The 22,320-nt window shown below is 47.3% G+C and overlaps 1 protein-coding gene and 1 long non-coding RNA gene across 2 annotated transcripts in view; both read right to left on the minus strand.

Moving 5' to 3' along the window:
- The window catches only part of LOC135394538 (Krueppel-like factor 12), a 334,317-nt gene that overhangs the window by 199,937 nt on the left and 112,060 nt on the right, over nucleotides 1–22,320 (minus strand). The gene's annotated exons all lie outside the window — the stretch shown is intronic.
- On the minus strand, nucleotides 6,485–10,796 carry LOC135396112 (uncharacterized). The gene is made up of 3 exons (XR_010423307.1): nucleotides 10,778–10,796; nucleotides 7,092–7,565; nucleotides 6,485–6,788 (listed from the first exon to the last, which is right to left on the minus strand). It is a non-coding gene; the product is annotated as an uncharacterized LOC135396112 (long non-coding RNA).

Genomic DNA, 22,320 nt, shown 5'->3' on the forward strand with positions numbered 1-22,320 from the left:
ACATCTTTAAAATGCTAGTGTTTCCCTTCGAAACGCGTACACCATAGAGCTAGAGGACCAAACATCCTGATGAGTCGCTGATAATGAACAATGTAATACATTTTGCAGGGGTTAGATATTTGTGGGTACCACACTGCAAAGCCTTGAAGAAACGAATAAATGCAACGTTCTAAGTAATGAACATGCATATGGGGGAGGTGCCATCTCATGAGAAGGTCTACAATTCCACGAAAAGCTATATACAGCTGCCATGCTTCATTGCCATGCACAGCTGCCATGCCATACATGATTGTCTGTTTGTCGTCTGTGCATGTTTACACACATATTGAATCACCTTGATGTGCATACATATATGGACCTCAATGTGGTTATATGCAATATGCTGGTAATTGTGAATACACAGTTACCAGCATATTGCCACGAACCCAGCAGTTTTATTCAGCCTTACACCCTTTACACCCCAATTGCCATGAGGGTGCCAAAATACACCTTAAAAGGTGTGCGCCATGAACATTTTGATTTACACCTTTTAAGGTGTAAAACGATTTAGAGTGTGCTTAACCCGATCCAGTTTGTTAAACGGGATTGAGGTTCTCAAGACGGCTTGAAGACCGTCATTGGCATCCTCGAACTCAGCGAATTTGTAGTAGTCAACAAAAACGTTACATTAATTTGCAAATGCTCCTATACAAGCCCATGGAATTTCACGGTTACGGTTTTTTGGTCTAGGTATGACGGGCGACTGCGTTTGCTAATTTGTTTAATCTCGACCACTCTCGACACCGCGCTCCCCTAAAGGCTTACTAAACACCACAATGCGGAAGCGGATGCGGTTATTCTGGACTTTTTAGGAACGTATTTGTCAATCCCAGCGTACTGCCTCGGGGCTGTTAGCACCGCCTGTCGACAAGCCAACCTTTAAATGCGCACTGAGTTGGACCATGTAGCAGCATCGCGCACCGAACGCTCGTGAGAAACTCGATGCGGATCGGATTCAATCCGCATTGAAAGTGCCGTGTGACAGGGGTATTACCCGCCCGGCGTGGGTTCGAACCTGAGTACGTTCCTGTCTCGACCTGACATGGCCAGCACGCTAACCACTCAGACACGTAAGCTGCCGCACGTGTGTTGCTCAGGCCAACCCCACAGTACATTCTCAACGCTGAAGTTTCGGTGTCTAGTTTACCGAGAGCGTTCTTTAATGTTTGCCGACAGGTGACCAGCACGTGCTCCGTGTCCTTCAGGGTTTCGCATGTTGAACAATAGGCGAGCCAGTGACACCCATCTAATGCAGGAATGCTGCTACATTGAGTCCTAGGAAATGAACTACGGACTCTATAACAACCGTGCAGTAGTTTATCCAGAACCGCAAACTCGCGAGGGGGTGCAGTTACATTGTAACAATAGTACACAGGAAAACATTTGGGGGGGCGGGGGGTTGCCAAACATTTGGGGGTGTTGGATGTGTTGGAGGTGTTTGGATAAACCACTGCAGCCGTGGCATCCATGGAAGGCAACAGGTGCAGTTGGGGTCGATTCGTGCAGGGAACGAGTGTTGCGTTGCATGTCGTCACAGAATCACATGGTCTTAGATAGCTGATTTCGTAATGAGGTAAGCAAATAGTTCGCGGATTCCGTGAAGTAATTTTTTTATGTTGGGTTCTTTATGGTTTGCATTTCGAGCAGCCTAGTCCGCCTGCTCGTTTCCATCGATACCGAAAATATTTTAAATTGAAAATATTTTTCACGTGCTGTCCGTGACGTCTGGGGCGCGCCGACTTAAAAATTAATGGTAACGAACCTACCGTTAAATTTAGCATCGGGTCCCAGAAGTTACAAGTTTCATTGGAGCTGCCCAGCAAAGTGTAATTCACCTCAAAGGCATCATTGCGACGAAGACACTTCAGTCACCAACCATGGGTTCCCAGGATTTTTTCCAGTTCCCCCTACCTCTTTTCCTGGAGATGGACACAGCGGATTGTGAAGGTGTTCAGAGGGGTTAGGCCTCATATCCTCCAAATGCCCATTTCCACCGACGTCCCAAATCAACCAAAAGCTCATTTCATCCGAAAAAATGTTCGGAGGTTCTGGGCTTTCGGTTGACCTGGGCACGCGGGTGGCAGTGACCCATATCCCCCAAAAGCTCTTTTCATCCGAGCGCCCAGAACCACCGAAAGCGGATACTTGAAAGGACACGATTCCTCTGTTTGTCAGGGAGAGGAGGAAGGCTGAGCGGTTTTTGGGTGTGCGGGAATCCAATCCTGCAACTGAGTCAGAAGTGAAGTTTGCAAAGGAAAGGTATTATTGATGTCGATCGCGTACAAGAAATGATCCGATCCGAACAGAGAGATATTTTCCATGTGAGTGACAGAGCTCCAAGCACTGTGTAGGTCATCAGAGTGGAAAGCAAATATAGTAACAAAGCGCCCACTTCACAGGTCTCGAAGAAGGTTACAAAAAGGACCTCCTCCTTTACTTTTCTTTTACGCGTTCTTTTAATACAGTTCAGACGTTCAGAAAGCACGCTCTTAACCGGCTGAAACAACCCCTAGAAAAAGCTTGCAAACAGTATGAATGCATGAAACCAACATATCGTCTGAACTGTCGATCTCCTCTGAAGGCGCTTGAGGTTTGTTTGTTTTCCGCCGTCCCGCTAAATGTTCCAGCCACAGAACATAGCACTCCCACCATGCTCTTTTTCCGTGAATCATGACGCGAACTTCCATGACCTTCCGAAGGTAGTGCTTCTCCCGTCAGCAACGTGCATACCAATAAAATTCATTTTCGGGATTGTCTCCGTTCAGATCACTTCTTGAACGCGATCTCATTTGTACACACCGAGTGTCGTGTCATTTCTATCCAACTATGATCAAGCTTCTTTAATATAGATCTCGTGTATCAGCTCTCATATTTATATTAGTCATATATGTTACATCTTTACATCTCTAAGGAGAATTATTAGTAAGCAGAGGAACAAAGGAAGCTGTGCAAATCAACGGACCGCATACCTCATGCTACAGAACATTTCGAGCACCGGATGAGCAGCAGTCAGGAACCCACGTGACCCTCCCTGGCGAGTTGAAGGAAGTACAGCTCGAAGCAGAGTTAACTGGAACGCCACTTCGACAGCTGAATCGGGAAAAGAATCACCCTAGCGGCGCTTAGGAGAAATAAAGGGAAATAATGTTTCCACTGTCCTACTTATGGCGAATCGTGGTGGTCATTTAATTACAACACTGCCTGGCGCTCGGAAATTGCTAGGTCGGCTCCGGAGCTGGATCATGTGACAGTTGCCACCCGAACATGAGTGCCAGGGATCTGGCGGTTTTAGGATCAGGATCAGGCTCGTCTCATCCCTTTTGAATCAGGGCAGAGTTCGTACACTTGGATCACGCTAGGGCCATCGCGGTCGCCTGTCTTCGGGTTCCGTCGTCTGCTAAATCACGTGAACTTCGACGTGCGGTCCAATGAGAGCACTCGCCACCGTTGCAGTGCGGATTTGACGACACCGGATATAGTTGGGCAACCCGCTGCTCGATCGTTTCGAGACCGGACGAAAAAAGTAATAGCTGGGAAATTCCGGGCGCACGGAAAGTGCCACGCGAACATGCAAGATTGTTTGACTGCTCGGGATCTGGCAAAAAAGAAAGAAAAGAAAAGAAAAGTTGCCACCAAATGATCACCACTCGCCATGATGCTGCGAGGGTGTCCGCCTTGGCATGAGTTGTTGACTCGGCATTACTCTCACCGGTGGTTATCATCGCGATGTTTGTTTGGGTTTGAGACGATTATGTAAAGGTGTATGATGGCCGATATCACGCGGATACGATGCTGTTATCTCATTGATACGCGCAAAGGTGGACAGCAACTCCAAAAAATTTTCCACTAGACGCCGTGCATCCTCATTTGTTTTATCACAAATCTGAAAATGCCCCACTGAGCGAACGCGGCCACTTTCGCGTGTATCAATGAGATAAAGGCATCGTACCCGTGCGATATCAGCCGGCATACACCTTCACATAATCGCCGCAAACACAAACAAACATCGCGACGATAACCGCAGCTAAGGGCAATGCCGAGTCAATAGCTCATGGCGAGGTTTACACCTCCACAGCAACACAACCATAGTGGGACAGTCGGAACACTATTTGCCTTTATTTGTCGTAAGAGCCGCTAGGGTTGCTCTCTCCCCGAGTTTAGCTCCGCCAGTCGAAGTGGCGTTCCAGTTAACTCTGCCTCGAGATGTACATCGGATTCCCGCATACTTGGGAACCGCTCACCCTCCCTCCTCTCCCTGTTAAACGGTGGGCGCGTGTCCTTTGAGGTATCCCGCTTTCGGTGGTTCTGGGCGCTTGGATGAAAAGATCACTTGGGGGATATGGGTCACTGCCATCCGCATGCCCAGAACAACCGAAAGCCCAGAGCCTCCCAATATTTTTTTGGAGGAAATGAGCTTTTGGTTGAATTGGGACGTCGGTGGAAATGGGCGTTTGGAGGATATGATCTGCTACCGTTCAGAGGTTCATATTATTATGACATCTCCGAAAAATCATGACGAGCTAAGCATAAAGAGTTAACAATTGTCACAAGCGAACATGAAGCTCCGGGGGGGAGGGGGGGCACGGCATCATTGCCCCCCTCTTGGTACGCCTATGTCACCAACCGTGTTTCTTCTCTGAGTACGCTATAGCTCACAGAGTCCCATGTAGCTGCATCTGTTTTCAAAAATTGTTTCGTGAGCTGCTGTGAACCGGACATTTAGATCTGTCTCGACTTCGGTGCTCTCTGCAAGATGCACCTCCTCAGTGCTGACAGGTATTTCCACAGACCCAGACGACGCATTGTACTCGATACAAACATGCCTTCTATGCCTGTACACATTGATCGCGCTCGTAGCCGTTTGCCTTGAACGTTTGATGGCCCTTCCGCTTCCTCGTGAGGCAAATGGAAAGACGAGTATCCCATGAGACGTCTTGGGTTATTTAGTGACCACTTTGATGGCTATGCCTCAAACATATCCCCCCCCCCCTCAAACAAAACTTTTTGTGTGTGCGTAATTTTCGAGGTGAGTTTATTCTGTGCCTATATTTCTTCGTCACCTATTTAAAGGGAATGATATTCTCGATCATGCCGCATAATTCTACACGGTAAAAACAGAACTTCGAGGTGTACGCCTATTTGGGACACAATATGCAAGATGCAAAGCGTCCAAAAAGGGGGGATCTATCCCATTTTCAAAAAATCAGGAACTGTAGGGACACGTGCAGCATAGCAGCAACTAATGTAACTGTTCTCCCCTTCCCATCCCTCCCTTTTCCCTCCCCCGAGCAACATGCCGCCAGCTAGGCAGTCACGTCGAGACTGGGAGGTACCCGGGTTCGAATCCAGGTGCCGGCTATGCTGTCCGGGGTTTTTCCTGGGTTTTCCTCAGACGCTTTCAGACATATATATCGGCACAGCTCCCTTAGAAGTCGGACCAGGACCCATATTCCCCCAGGGCGTCAGTTGTGACAACGGCGAGCCCTTTCACCAGCATCACCAAAACCAGTGAATAACACAGCGAGCATCGAGCAAAGCCAAGGTCAGATTCGCTTCTACACAGTCTAAAACATTGAACGTTCCCAGTATATTAAAAAAGAAAAAAAGAAAAACGGGCAACAGGAGACATTAGCACCCTCAACAATGTCATTTCTCATCCCAAAACGCTGGTCTAAGCACATCTTGTCCATATTGCACAGGAAGGAAGAATAGTGTCGCTGGTGCGAAGATGGCTCAGTCCGATGGGCTCCAAGCGGGCAAGATGAACCGGCACCTCGGCCTCACGAGAGCCGGGACACTAGGGGCTAATGAAAAAGTGGATAGTTCGAATAGAGCGGGGTTGTGTATCTTCTCAGAGGTGCGCGTCGCGTCGCAACACCGAGTCAGCAACGGAAACAACAGTATAAGGTTGGCTGAAGCATAATACCAAGATGCTCGAGCTCGTCGATGTCCAGAAGAAGGGACGTCCCGTCATCGTTTTGTTCTCGTATGAGGCACACACCACGTGCCACGAGCGGGAACTCAGAAAACTAGCGGGCAGTGCTGGTCGAGACTCGAGACACGTCGTTCCGTGGAGTAGGTAAGAAAGGCCAAGAGTCGGTGCTCTTGATCAAGATGTCTGCCTTCTCTATAGATTGATTAGTGCAACGAATATATTCGTGAGGGAACCTTGCTGTTTGCTTTTGCTGTTTTGTCAAAATGTGGGGACGTGTTAATAGCCCATAAAAATGCGCCAATTACGATTATTTTATTATTTTATTTTTTCTTCTAATAACAAGAACGGGAGTATCAATGCAGCAAACTTTTTTGCCCTCTCTCTCCTACCAAAACAACCAAACCACGTTTCTGGGACATTTGCGGTATGTGCAGGGAGCGATGAAAGCAGAGTCCCCTGAAGGCACAAGAACACCAACAAGCCGGGGATATGTTTAATGCTGATAAAGAAAATAAGAAGGGAAAGGTTAGCACAGGCTCGGCGCGATGATCTATGGGATATCCAAACACCCAGGACGGAAATATCATCACATACCACAGATTCACTGATGGAATATGCTTGTAACGCTCACAAAAGAGCGCGAGACGCACATGAAGCAGGTTGAATGAAAAATCGCAAAAGGCATCCGGGAGTCGTCGGTACAGGGTGCTTTGCTCTTGGGAATAGCACTCGCTGGTCAGGATTTGCGTGACATCAACGGGACGTAGAAATCTCCTCCGCTTCTGTGACGAAAGAGTGCCGGGCAGAGCGTGTCCTTGAGTTTTCATTGAAGAAAAATTAAAGACAGCAAATAAGCTTACAACCATTTTTGAAACATTGTAGGAGTGTTTTAGTTAGTTTGTTCTACAAGTGACCATTGTGGATAAGAACCCTTTTAGGACAACATGAAAACGTGAGCACATCACCGCAGGCAACTACCAGAAAACAGTCTGAGCAAAAGGCCATGCCCTACAACTGTCCATACGTAAACTTTGCCTAACCAAAGCTATCATCAACACCCAATTGGAGCTTAAGAGTGGCATATATCGCACGGAAAAGAGAGGATAGTGGTGCGTACCGGATATTGAGCGAGACCTTGCAGGCAGGAGAAACAAAACGGGGTCGGTCAGGGCGGGATGGATGAGCTGGGCAAGAGCGCGTCCCAACCAGCTTTGGTGGCCTTGCCAGGTCCTCCCGGACTCGAGCGACCTTCGCTGGACTGCAGCATCGCGGGCCGAAGAACTGACTCGCCTTGCCCCCGTTCGCCCAAAGGCCACGACCCGGTCGACGACGACTTCTCGCTTGCCCCGCGTCGCCTGTCGACTTACATAACGATAGAGGACGCCTCGACGACAGTGGACGTCTTCGGACGTTCTTCGGATGCGTTCCTGCAGGTTCCGCTTCAAGGACCTCGAGCAGCCGTGACTGGATTTCGCGCGCTTTCATCCTATCAACGCGGCGGTTCGATGACGTCGAGTTGACAGAGCGTTGCCGATTGTTTCACACTTCTAACGCTGGACACGACACGGCTCTTGTACAGCTACAGACGTGCCTGTGAAAATGTCTAGAAGGTTATATTTAAGTACCGATAGAAAAGGCTTGTAACTATATACATTTCGAAACAGACCAAGTAATGTTTAGGTCAGCGAGGAAGGGAAAAAAAACTTATAAAACTCTTCGTTCGATCGTGTAATTAGTAGAAATTAGTTTTTATGGCGATGTTTAAGAGTCCGAGGTACAGAGGTGGGTTAGTTCTATTAATAGCAAATATACAATAACTTTAGATTTGATTAGAAGCGGGGACGGCTGCTCCTACCCACGGAACACGCTTTACGCGGAAATACGTGGTTCTGTTGCCGTACCCCAGAGGTTAGGTTAGATTAGAAATAGACTGATTGTAGGCCCATTGCAAATGCGTACTGGTTTTTCTCATGTTTCGTTGCCCTGTTCTACGAACCATAATTACAGAAACACAATTTACCGTCGTCGGTGGATCGGCATATAAGGTGTTCGCGTTACGACACCGAGGATGCGTGTTCGAGCCCGGTGGAGGACGCCAGAAACCGCCTAAGCAATTACGATAGAGGCTAAATACAGGGTGATGAGATACAGGGTGCCGCCCCCCTGACAAAACCTGGGGGGGGCGACCCCCCCCCCCATTTTCGCAAGTGCCGCAAGGTCGGCGTGCCTCTTACAGTATACTGGAAGACAACCCGGAAATAAGCCGAGAGCTTACATAATTCAGAGCTACCGTTTTGGCATTACCTACAACTTCTCTGGGTTATATAACAGTCAAATTGCACTTTTGCAAGTGCAGAAGAGAAGAAAAAAAATTTATTATATGGCGCATCTGCTGCAGTGGTATTCCTTTTTCGCAATTTTCATCCAGGTTACCACTACCGACTGATATTGAGAGTACGCTATCTTAAGGCGGTGCATCACCACTGACGCTCTATGGGAATCTCCATACATTTTTCAACTCTCGTAGCGCCGCGAAAATTTGGTTGATCTCCGTGCAACTGCTTTTAAATGGAAGAGGATGCTTAGATCTAGTGCATGATCGAAGCAGATTTTGCGTTTTAGACTCAGAAATTTTTATATCGTCGTCGAAACGTTTGGGAAAAACTATATTTCGAGATTCCGCTCGCTTACAAAATAGAGCCGCCCAAAATCGAAAATCTGGCTCGATCACGCACTAGAAAAACATATCAAGAACCAATACCAACAAAAAGATTTTATCTATGTTAAGCCGTTGACTCGGCACACGAGTTTTTGTCAGGTATGGTCATCCGTCGAGTACGTCCCTTCAGAATGGGAAGCGCAGTGCTGCCACCTATCATCGAGTGTGTCGTCACAAGCAACAACAATTTGACCGCTGGAAATGATACACCGCTGCACGTGGCCGGAAGACGACGAGGCCGACGTTGACCATGACGCGGGAGCACGAGCACGGGCAGCGTAGCCCAGCCCCAAATTTTGTTTATTGTTTGTTCAACGATGCTCATTTTCTCGGGGAACAGTAGATGAAACTTATTTGTCTTGGAATTCCCAGTCGCAGCCACAGAAATGTGAAAGGATCATGCTTGTAAAAAAAAAATAGTGGCGCTGGATAGGTTATACAGTGAAATATTTTCTTTTACACTGGATGCCGGAAACCTGGCAGCGCTTTTAGCACTCATCCAGTAGGGTGTCAACGGGAAGGGGGGTCTATTGTTTCATGGGACAACTTTACAATAGTTATTTGAACCGCACTGGGTATCCCCTCGTCCCATGACGTGGTTAGGAGCGCGGATCAAGTACCCTAGACTCTAACCATTTGGAATTTCGGGCGGCGGATGGAGCTGGTTGGGGCAGATTTCAGACACTTCCATATTGTTTAGTGTACAATAAGGTACAGCGGACAATTTGATGGGCAAGTGTGCAAATATGCTTCGGCTGAGAAAAGTTATTCAGGATCGAAGTTGAATCAGAATGGAAGCTGAAATGGAATCGGAGCACTTGGAACCCAGGTCGAAGTACGGTAAATAAATGGATAGAAATGTTGGCTCCCTCAGATTGGGAAATGAATATCAGCGTTACGACTTCATAAGCGAGCACTGGGATGGCAGAAGCGTCAAAAACCGGCGGCACGGCAAACCCACAGTACCGTCTTCCTCACACCGTTACACAATGAGGGCGTCAGGGCGGACACTGATGAACGTGAGCATATGATGCCAGTAATACCTTAGTGGTACCTCAGAAAGTTATACATGTGTAGTTGCTCGCACGATGAAGCAAAGATTACAACACCTGGATGCTCACGTGCGGATCAGTAGCTTCAAGGCGCTCGGAATCTACAGGGTGTTACCCTATAAAAGTCTACCCGTGCCGCCATGCCGTATTCGCCAATTACTCAATGCAGGTGGCATATTGTGCGATCTTTATATAAAGCTCATAAGGACAATTAATCTTGTTAAATTTCAAAGTGATTGAGTGCCGCAGCACGAAGTTATAACTCAAAACGTGCAATTCCCATAGTCAAAACAAACAAGATGGCGGCGTTGAGAAGAGCACTTGACATGCTGCTCCCCACACGACAACGTGTCGCATATCCTGCCAGCCGGATGGAACTGCAGTTTTCATTTCGCTTTCGTGTAACTGTCGTATTTTGCTCAGAACTAAGCAACGTGAGGAACGAAAAATGCCGACGCATACTCAGCAGACGACACCCAAAAGAGATGTCGTCTGCTAACTGAGAGGCGCCATCTTGGCTGTTTTGACTACCGGAACCTCACGTTTTGCGCTATAACTTTGCGTTACGGTGCTCAATCACTTCGATATTTACCATGATGGAATGTCCTTATGAGTTTTATACGTAGGCAACACATTGTACCGCCTGCATTGAGTAATTGGCGAGCACGGCATGCCGGCGCGGGTAGACTTTTATAGGGTAACACCCTGTATCACCCATTCAGTTGTGCACTTGCGGACATGGAAGTCGTTTCTGAACGCAGAAAAGGACTGCGCAGTGAACTAACACTGCAGTACAAAATGTGCACACTAAAGGCTGTGGCTGACACTGAGGTTCCACCAAGCATCGTACAAGATCATATGGACGTGAACACCGCTGTAGTCTTGGAAGTCCTCTCTACAGTGGAACGGCATATTGAGCCTATGATCAGTTATGTGCTGCACTAAGCATGCCGTGTATGGTGACCGGAACATTCGCGAAATATCAGGACCAACTGGTGGACGGTAGCAAGCGTACAGGACAGAGTCACGTACCGGAACTGAGGAAGTGCGGTCTGTGGAAGTGCGCGCATGTCTACTGGTACCAGATCCACGGCCAACTCCACGTATAACCAACCGGCAGTACTGCCTCTTCGTTGTAGGTACTGGACGACGCCTTTCGGAACCAGAAAAGGGTGGTGTACCTTGCGCGAATTTATAACGATTACCTCCTGCCAGAGCCTGTTGACCCTCGCTATCCTCGAAGCATGCGAATTAGGGCTCCCGATTACAGAAGGAAGTACGATAAGCCAGAAGAATTGTAATCAGTGTACCGTGTGCCTTTTGCTAATCGAGACAAGCTCATGTGATGTCGGCAGCCTCGACGAGGACGAGAAAGAAAGCTAGAGTGGATTTCTGGAAGTTCCTGTGCGGATAGGCAAGGTGACACTCACAATGACAATTTGTTATGAAATGCTCACACTCCGAGATCCACGAGCTGAAAGTCATCTGCAGCCGAATGGGACATCAAAGACCCAGTTCACGGCTTGCTGATCTGTACATGGGTGAAGTCTGGGGCCGTGGTTAGTGACGACCAGGATGAGCACAACAGACCCGAATTATATACTCGACCAAACTGGAAACCTCCATTCGCACTTTACATTCCAAGCAGCTGTATGGTCCACGCTCACACATTTTTCTCCTCTACCCTGCTTTTCTTCCCTTTTCTTCTTCTCTTTTGCCTTTCTCCTCCTCCTCCACTGATGTCCAATGATATGGGAAATGCTATGCAGCCTCTTCGCAGTTTTATTTCATTTCCGTTGACTGTGCAAGTAAGTGAAGCGTTTTGCACCACCACAACGTGGTCTGAAATTTGTAAGCCCAGGGTGACAGGAAATAAAGAAAACAGGTTGCGGTTTCGTTTCTCAATTTCCGAGTAATGTCGGTAGGCTGTAACATGTCGACACAAACTTGTTTCAACCGCGTCCTCTCCAACTTAGGTTTTTTGTGTTCCGAGAGATTTAGTTTGTTATATGCCCAAGCATTGCAGAAATCACACGAAACGACTGTGACTAATCCTTCGCCCGACAACAGCACAGCACGGAACAGCAACAGATCAACGAAGAAGTTCAGGAGACAGCTGGACAGCCTGTGCGCATTCAAAAGCCGCGCCACTAATTGTTCCGTCTGGCTGAGCGCGATATGCGTGTTTACAGTATTGGACTTGGCATGGGTGAGCACGAGCGGTCATATGTTTGCACAAGATTTCGCTTGACCCGTCGCGCGCCAAGAGAAAACAAAAATAACACAAAAAGAAGATGTTACATCAGCGGTACTGCATTTCCAAGCAAGCGCCAAAATGTTGTGAAGCGGTGACTACGCAAACCATTTCGCTCGCTGCGCCATCCCTCGACTGTAGACGACGAAGTGCCGGCTATGATGCACGGCCTTAAAGAAGATGGGGCTGCAAAAGTCGTCAGAGCCAGATCTTGAAAGCAAATACACGTGTGTGATTTGGATCGTGCATCCCTGGAGGACCAGGTTCCAAACACTTCGAAACGAACCATCCTAACGAACCACCCTAAGAACCGCCCTCGATAGCTGGCTTCAAAGCACCACCTCTAAAGTCAGTCGTGCGGAATCCGAAACTTTACATAGCCCACGTGAAGTCCTAAGGTTTTTACTCCTACTTGGCAATTTCCGAATATTTTATTTATTTATTTATTTATTTATTCACATACCCCAAAGGCCCTCACAGGGCATTACATTTTATGTCCGGATTACACCTTCACCACGACACCGAACGCAAGTCTTGACTTTCCGAGCTGTTCCGGCAAAATCCGGACAGGTGGCAACCCTACGCTCCACGATATAGCCGAACTGGCGGTCTCAGTTCCGCGACTCTGATTGGTTTGCTTTTTACCGCGGGGGTCGCCATGACGCCTTACTGCCACCCAAAAACAAACACGGTGAAGCGGGAATTTCGTGACAACAAATTTTCACGGACAACTCTGATTTTACGCTGCAGGTGTACATCATCATATAAGTTTCTCGAAAATCAGTTTTAACTGATGCTGCCTTATCGATGTCTAACCGAAAATAACACGTTTTGTCGTCGTGAGATGGGAAACAAAGAACACGGCGATCACAACGAAATCACAACAAGAACGGCACTGTGCTGTACAATTTAGAATGTAATTACTGAATCTTATGGATATAAACATTCTAGCCATTTTTATTCCAACTATTCATGTAGATAAGTTAAAAAATCGTACCGACGACAGGATGGGCGCGTTAATGGATCCCATTTTTGTATTTGCCACACTTCTCAATCTATGTAGAACTACATGCACCGTAGTGCTCTCCTCTACGTTAGGTTAGGTTAGGTTGGGTTGGATTGGGTTAGCTTAGGGCTCGCCCCCACCTGCCGTGAAGGAATTCCGACGCCTCTGGCTGAGCGACAATATTTTATTCGACGTGGGATAACTGTCCCGTAGATGTAGCATTCCTAGTCGATTTCCCCGGTAAACAGCCGTAGTCCCTAAATGATATTTTGGATATAACATTAATACCTCACACGCATAAAAGCACATAAGCAGAGGCAACTAGCTTAACTTTGTATCCGGAGACGCACCCCCTCCACCTTACAGGTTCAACGAACACTCACTGACTCGCGGGCACAAACATGACAGTCAAAAACATACGCACCCTTTTATCCAGCCTTTGGTATTGATAAAGGACCACCGGCTGAGGGAAGGGATCGCAAAAAGGTTTGGAGGAGGGGGCAAACTGAAAACTCACAATTAAGAAATGAGAAAATACATTATCAACTGCCGAGACAGTGGTATCGCTAGATCACACGAAAACCAGGACCGCTCAAAATGAAGGATCGAGAAAGCTCCAATAATCGACTCGCATACAACAAATGTGTCATCCAATGGGCAGAGCAGGAAAAAACGAATATGACAGAAATTTCGCTACATCTGGTTCTGCTCCTTGCGCTTGAGGACTATCATCGACGACGTCAAAAAGAAAAAAAAGAAGACGAAGAAACCAAAACTCTTCTGAGCAGTTAAGATGGGCCTCCTAGGCTAAGCGGACAAGCCCATGCTTAATAAAAACGAAGATAAGGAGCAGCGTTTGAGAATGACGAAGTGAAACCCCCTGCAACACCGAATCACGTACGGAATGTCCACTGATACGGAGGACTTACACGGCAGGCGACATTCCATTCTGGGGTGACTCCGACACTCCGGGAGATACTAGACAAGGTAAACTTGGAGGATAAAAGATGAGAGAGAAGGAAAGCCAAAGAAATAAACTTGAAAGCCGGTTAAAGGCGCCAGGGGCTTAGACGAAAGGCTTCGTGAAATATTTGGTCGTGCAGCCCTGCGAGATAACACTAAGAGAGTGACAAGAAAATAAAAGCCTGTACGACCAAAATATTTTTTACCTGTGGGCATTTTAATTCTCCTTTAGTAGGGTTTCACCTGTACGTTTTGTTTCAGTGAAATGAATGGGGGAAAGAGTGGCAGATAAGAGGAAAATGTTGGCAACAGGAATTAATGGAACACCCTAAGCAGTTGCTTAGTCCGTTTCAAACCGGTGTTGTACACAGCGCCGCTACTGATTTGAGTTGATTTGATTTTAAGGAAAAATAAGATGGAGATTTTGGCTTCACTAGCGTGAGGCCCGCAACTCCAAATCACTTGTACCAGTTAATTTGGTGGAAAACCCCTGTAATGATGATGCCAATGAAGAGGAGGAGCAATGTTGATGATGATGATGATGATTAGTAGTAGTAGTAGTAGTAGTGGTGGTGGTGATTCCGACAGAAAACAATTGCACACACAAGATGTCAAAGAACGCGCAAACACGCAAACAGTCGAACAGCAAAACCCACAAAGCACTCATAGGCTCAAAACTTGCGCTACTAGTAGCTATACTGCCGCTACTAGTATCTCCGCTACCGTATTATTTTTCAGTAGTGGAGTAGCGATCCCGCTACATTTTGAAATGGTAGCGGAAAACGTATTTCCACTGCAAATTTCGGCAGTAGCGTACTCTTTGTCCGCTACCGCTATGTTCCACAAAAGGGAAAACGTGGGGAAAGGTGGCTATGTCTTGCGATCCTCCTCAATTTCACTTATTCATATAAGCTAAGCGTAATCCGATAAAATGAAGAATAGTGCATTTTTTAGGAATATTTCAGAAACTAATTGTGTCTTTTTCACCCATAGTATTCTGTATTTTTCTATACCGTTTTCTTTTTCTTTTTAGCCTTTACAGATTTTTTGTAAGAAAAGCTATGAGAGAAGCATAGATGTCGTTTATGCACTTGGGCTCTATGGCCACGCGGACATCCTCTCGAAGAAAGTGTGCAACTACAACATGACTAATTACCTAAAATTAATTAATTAACTCTTTAATTAGGAAATTTCGGGCAAAAGCGGGATATCAGAACGGGAGACAATTAAAAATCAAGAAAAGAGCGCGTGCCGTGAACTATCCATCCCCCAATTTTGACACGCAAATCAGCCGAAACGGAAAAAGAGCGCCTCAGGGGTGCATCACCCTCGTCGACGGAAGCTTATCTGGACCGGAAAGTGGTTTATCTGGCCAGCTGGGCGGCACCTACACCAATCATCTCCATCGCTCCAAATCACGTGGCTCTCTGATGTGAAATGAACGCTGTACTCCCTGCGTTCCCGGTCGCCGCGGTTTCGGTTTCGGCTCATTTGCATATCGAAATTGGGGGATGAATATTTTAACGCACGTGCGTGTTTCAGGATTTCTTAGTTAAACGTGGAATGGCGTTCAACGAGGATAGTCTCTCAACCTGCCATCTCGCTTTTGCCCGAAATCCCATAATTAAAGAGTTAATTAATGAATTTTCGGTAATTAGTCATCTTGTAGTTGCATACGTTCTTCGAGAGGATGTCCGCCTGGCCGTGGAACTCAACTGCAAAAACGACATCTGTACTGCTCTCATAGCTTTTTCATAAAAATTCTGTAAAGGCTTAGGCACACCCTTAGGCACACCCTGTATATATTTTAGCGTTTCGTTTGGTTAACATTTGCGGAACACAAATAGATACTTATGCGTACTGCGTGATATGGACCGTTAAGTTGTAAAGCGAGTTGACGATGCATTTCAGATTGAGTTTTGTAACTTCTGTTGTTCGGGGCAGGTAAACAAAACGCGATATAGTGTGGAAATATATGAAAAGCACAACAAATTATCTCAATCGTCACTCTATACTGCAAAAATACTGCAGATTTTGCTTAACAGGGAGTATGAAACTTTTTTCTCGTTTTTGCTTGACACAAGAGATTTTTCTGAACACACAGATTTCGTGCTCGCGCTTGCTCAGCACGGACGCTTATTCTGTTGCTCCTGCTTTCCCTGCTAAGCCTAACCCTATTGCTTTCAAATTTGTGGCCTTCCTCAGCTTCAGCTCTGTAGGCCTTTGTGCCAATGGAGCGAGGACGGGACGGTCGCATGCCGGCCATGGACTGGCCACCCGACGGAGATGATCCTTCCGCGATTCATCATCCGCCTCTACGTGAGCGTAGTCGCTCTCCGATGGTTCGAGACCCAGCAGCGGATCCGCCGTCACCTCCGTCTTCCGCCACCGCCAGACCACCTGTATCACCCCAAGCCAGCCTATCTCTATCACCGTGTTCTGGCGATGGAGGATTGACAAGCGTGTTGACGTTGAAAGGTCAGATGTTGCACAATAATTGGTCCGAGACGACCCAAATGTACACCACTGTTGTCACTGATCCCGCGAATGATCAGGAAGAGGAGCAGGACATTGGGGATCCTTTTACCCTTGTCACGTACAAAAAGAACAGGCCTCAGGGCATCCCAGTTCTGTTCAAGCCGGTGCAACCGGACAAGTCCTTCTGGAAGGTGAACCCCAACCTGATTGCGAAAGACATTCGGTCTGCTGCGCAGGAGCTAATAGCGCACCATCGTGTAAATAAGGACGGCTCGATGTGCATCTTCGTCACCACGGAGGGCGCAGTCTCCAACCTCCTTTCACTTCGAAATGTCGCTGGTATTGACGTCGAAGTCAGCATCCCTTCGTCATATGTGAAGAACCAAGGAAAAATCAATGACGTTCCGCTTGCTTATACCAATGAGGATCTCACCTCCTACCTAGAAGGCGAAGGCGTTATAGCGGCTCGTCGGCAAATGCGGTACGTAGGGTAGTACAGAAGGAACTAAAGAATGTTGACAGAGAGCGCTGGCGTCAATTCTGCGCAACGCTGTCGCCTTTTACTCGCGCTGCCAGAGTGTGGAGCGTGGCCCGGAGTCTGAGAGAGACCCTCCCGCCCAAAAATCCTTTGGGAGTGCTAGCGCTGTCTCTCATGCGGTCCGAGAACTCTGTTGCGATAGACTTCTGCAAGATTATATCCGCAAATTCGCAAGCTTCAAACACTGACGTATTCCGCGCTTCCACTTCCGAGATACAGGAGGCGATCTCACGAAGAGAACCAGTGGTGAACGAACAGATGGATATGGACTTCACATTGGGTGAATTCAGAGCCGCGGTGTGCCTGTCACGAGTACAATCGACGCCAGGTGGAGACGGAATCTCCTATCGAGCCATCCGAAACCTTAGCGACGGCTGTGTTTCCTGTGTGATCCATGTCTTCAATACATCATGGAGAAGCGGCGAAGTGCCGCAGTCTTGGAAAGATGCCGTAGTAGTCCCGCTGTTAAAGCCTGGCAAGCACCCATCTGACCTGTCATCCTTTCGTCCAGTTAGCCTGACGAGTTGTCTTGGTAAAGTCTTGGAGCGAATGGTCTTGCATAGACTGGAGTGGTGGCTTGAGGGTCATCGTACCTTCCCCGAGGAGATGGCAGGCTTCCGTCGGAATCGTAGCTCCATAGACTCTGTTCTCGATCTCGTCACCACCGTCGAGCAAGCGAGGAGCCAGAAGAAAATAGTCATGGCAGTGTTCCTGGACGTCAAGAGAGCCTACGACACCGTCAGTCATGCCAACGTTCTGCATCTTTTGTTGCAAGCAGGCGTTCCCGACAATGTTCTTGTGGCTGGCTGATTTTTTGCGCCATAGAACACTCTCTGTTCGCACAAAAGAAGGAGTCACTTCGAAAGTTGTCTTGACTCAGGGCGTACCACAGGGCAGCGTTTTAAGTCCTATCCTTTTCAACCTTGTAATGGCAGGCCTAAAGTCCTGTATCGACCCTAAAGTCAATATATCTATCTATGCTGATGACGTCTGCATTTGGACTGTTGGGAAATCGAGGCCTGCAATCCTACGCCGTCTTCAGCATTCCCTGGATAACATCTTGCGGTACCTAACGGAGGCAGGCATGGATATATCAACTGAGAAAACAGCAGTCATGGCTTTTACTCGGAAGCATATGCATCGGTATCAGCTCTTCCTTGGCGATACTCCTCTTAGGCTGGTAGCACACCATAGATTCCTGGGTGTCATCCTAGACTCCAACTTGTCCTGGAAGAAACACATCGATCACCTGGACACAAAGGCACACCGGTGGATTTCCGTCATTCGCCACTTTGCTGGGCCGAAGTGGGGAATGAATGAGAAGTCTCTTCTGGCCATCCACAAAGCCCTAGTCCGAGGGACTCTGCTATATAGCCTACCAGTCTTGCACGGAATTTCACAGACGCAAGAACATCGACTGCGGTGTATTCTAGCACGGAGCTTAAGGGTATGTCTTGGCGTCCCGAGAGCCGCGGAAACGCGGATGGTGATAGCAGAAGCCCGCGAAATACCCATTGAAGTCTTACGGCAGAGGGAGACCATTCGCCATTACTTGCGCCTCAGAGCACACCACCGCCGCCATCCACTAATAGCAAAAGTTTGTCGCCGGAAGCAATGTAACGCATACAACTGTTTCATGGAAGTGACCCTAAGGTTCCCCTGTTTTCTGCAAGATCACTGGTGCCCACGACGCCTCCGTGGTCGCTTCCAGTACCATCGATCGCATTGTCAATTCCTGGTCTTAATGTCAAACGAAACCAAGTGCCTACATCAGTTCTGAAACAGCTTGCAGCGGATATGATGCACAATCGCTATTCTGACCACACTGCAGTTTTCACTGACGGATCCTCCAGTCATGAATGTTCATCGTCTGCATTTGTTATTCCAACTGACGGTGTGTCACATGGATACCGTCTCTCACACCGCACATCATCAACGTCGGCTGAGTTATATGCTATCCTGTTGTTTCTACGTAAGACGCCCTGTGACGATCCGCGGGCCTGGGTCATCTACTCAGATTCAAAGGCTGCTCTTCAATGCATAGCCAACATGGGAATACGTGGATCGCTCGCCCCAGTTGTCACTGATATCCTCCATCAGGTTCAGCTTCTAAGCGATCACGGTCATCATATATCCCTGCAGTGGGTCCCGGGTCACTGTGGTTTGAGCGGAAAAGAAGAAGCCGACAGAGCGGCAACGGCTGCCCAACAGTCTCCGGCTGTTGTACCAACGGTGTTATCAAGAGGAGACAGGAGATCACTTCTAAATGAGCTCATTCAGTCACTAGCTCGCCAGCAGTGGAGTCGGGACATCACTGACAGGTCTCTCATGTATTCTGTGGATCCCACTATGTCCTTCTCAGTTCCTGACCGTTTACCACGCTATTTCACGTCCCTCCTGCACAGGCTTCGTCTCAACGTTGCCTTCACTCCCCAATTCAAGTGCCGAATCGGATACTGTGACAGCTGCCTATGCTCCAAATGTGGCGTTGAAGCGAACATTGAGCACGTCCTAATAGAATGTAAGCTCTACGAAACGGAGAGGCGGCAACTCTGTGCTCAGCTGAGTGGTGCTAGCCGACAGACGTTCAACCTGGCTGCAATTCTTGGCCCATGTCAGAGCCATGTCCAACACCGTCGAGGACTTCTGATGTTCTTGGAGTTCCTCTTGGCTACCGGCTTGCTCCAGACGCTGTAGGGCCCACCCCTGCATCTCAAGGACCATTGGCGCTTCTTTCATGTGCTTCTTCCTTTTGTGCGACGTATAGCGTTGCGCAACCAGACGACGGGAGTTCGAGTTGGACTTGCACATAACTTCATTTTCATATTTCACATCTCATGCTTCTCGTGTAATGGGGTAGGGTACTGCTCTCAAGCGGTGAATCACCCCAGGCCATAGTCATGAGTTAGTTGTTGTTGTTGTTGTTGTCTGAACCTACAACCTCTGTAATTGCCACTGTTGTTGGCTCTGTAATTCTAATTACATTACATCTGACCAATAAAGCTGGTCCGTGGAGATGTCCTTTGCAGTTCGCTTTCGGTGCCAGGCTGAGGGATGCAGAGAAGTCCAGAAAGGCGTTACTTTCGTGACGTCATTTTGCTCGTTCATGGTTCTTTGCACCATAATTTACCGCGATGTTTACGTGTGTAACAGATAGCCTCAGCCTTAAGGAGAGCGGACAAAAAAAGTGACACGTAATACCCGCATTACTGATAAAGGAACTTTAGACTTTAGCCGAACAACACCCAAATGCACAATGAATAATTTCATTACGAATACATCTTGAAAGAAGTAGCCAGTTTTTATCCACGACCGTCGGCAAAGAGTTACAATCCGAAAAAGGTAAGGCACTATAGATATCAACCCGTATTGCGAAGCCCCTGAATTCTTCGGCTTTCCCCCTTTGCTTTCCTAGAGCCACCGAGATAAGCATTCGTAACCCAAGTTCAATTCCGTTGCTCATTTACACGCTCATTGGGAGCGACTGTCGGTTAATTTATGACCACGAACAGTTTCCTCTGATCAAATGTGCAGATGCCTCTTATCTGAAGTAAAGCGTTAAAAAATTGCAGTCGCTCTCTTCAGTTTTTCGGGTCACGTGACAAAGCGAGCAATGAAGAACCAGGAAATCCTTGAACGAATACAAATGACAGATCGATATCTTAATGAGTTCGCGAAGATTGGAAACGAAATTAATAGAAATTTTACACGTAATCCAATTTCAAGGCTCGGGGCGGCCCGTGACTCATTTGAAAATTGAGCAACCACGTTTTTGTTTTCTTTCCTTTTCTAATCCATCACATAGGGTAAGACACGTCGGCCATCGCAGGTCGCGAAGAAAGACAACACGGCCACAAGACATGTGCAGTACAATATATGACATGTATTGCACGGTAATCTGCGCACGTCGTTCTTTTGCAGGAGCTCATTTTATTCGTTGTATAACAAGCCGCAGCAAAAAAAAAAAAAAAAATCAAGAAAAACAAAAACGAACAGAAAACCTCAAAGGGTCATCAGAAAGGGTCATCCTCGGTGCTCCATTAATGTGCTTATATACTCACAGTTCCCGAATCGCTCCCTTCGCGTCAAGAGTATTCTCGGCTTATTTTATTCACACGCAGGGTTCTTAGACCGGGATACATAAATTTGAGGGTGCCTAGACGCGTAGTCAAAGATGGCCACTAAACTGCTACGAGTAATCGCCTGAGGTGCGCCAAAACAGAACATCACCTTATAACTGGTTCAACCAAGCATTCAGAATGATTTGCTGAGGATAACTGGCGTACGCAACTTATAAAATTAAAGTAATGAAAAGTAAAATGTGAGCGTGTCATTCGATGAAGCTCTGTCTTTTGAGGCGTTATGACGTGAACGCCGCCCTCGTTGATGCTGGTGCGGTCTTAAAACAGATAATAAGGTATAATTGGAGTTTTTTTTTGTTTTCGTGTTAGCGCCGCGAAGCAACTGTGGCTATGAGGATGTGGGCAGATGGGAAGACGACAGCAGGAAGGAGTGGGGGACAGGGGGGAGGGGATATGTTTATTGAAAAAAAAAAGCGGGGAAAGGTTTGTCAGGCATAGGCCGATTTGCTATTCCTTCCATAAAAAGAAAACGAAAAAAAAAAGAAAAGAAACACAGACACACACACAGAAGACACACAAAAGGGCCTTAGAGGCAGGGGCTTAGTATGCGTCCTGGGTAGACTTCATGGGGAACTGTACAGACATTCGTCTGGAAAGTCTTCGGAAAACCCATAACTGGAGTAGATTAAAAATAAAATAAAAAACAGAACCTCACCGCATAGCACACTGCTAGCTAGCCATCATCATCGCTCTCTCTAGTTTGGTGAAAAAAGGCCGTAACGCCGTCACGTACTTCGCTTTTGTCGTCCTATACCCACAATGTTGCCGGAAGAAATGTAGAGAAGTGTCCACAACATGAGAAAAAAACAAAGCAAAGATATATCTTTGTAATTCGCGTTCGACATTCTGCGCATAACCTTAGACCTCAGTATCATAGCGATACGGGACGCCAAGGATATAATGGACGGTCTCCTATATCCTCAAATTGCATCTCACGCATCGCAGTCTAATGGCGGTCACGAAGTTTAATGGCTCAAAATGATGTCCCGTACCATGGAGCAATTTACACGCAGTGCCGGAAACTACCTGCGGTAATACGAAGAAGAGCAAAGTTATGGAGCTCACCCTAGCAAAGTGAATATTACGGGAGAGTCGTTCGGCAGGTCCGCACGTGATGCACGACTTTTATTTGTGCGTCCGAAGCGAGGAAGAAAAAAAAAGTTTTTCAGAATCACGTTAGCATAATCGCACTCT

This window comes from Ornithodoros turicata, chromosome 5 (genome assembly GCF_037126465.1).
Source record: "Ornithodoros turicata isolate Travis chromosome 5, ASM3712646v1, whole genome shotgun sequence".
NCBI lineage: Eukaryota > Metazoa > Arthropoda > Arachnida > Ixodida > Argasidae > Ornithodoros > Ornithodoros turicata.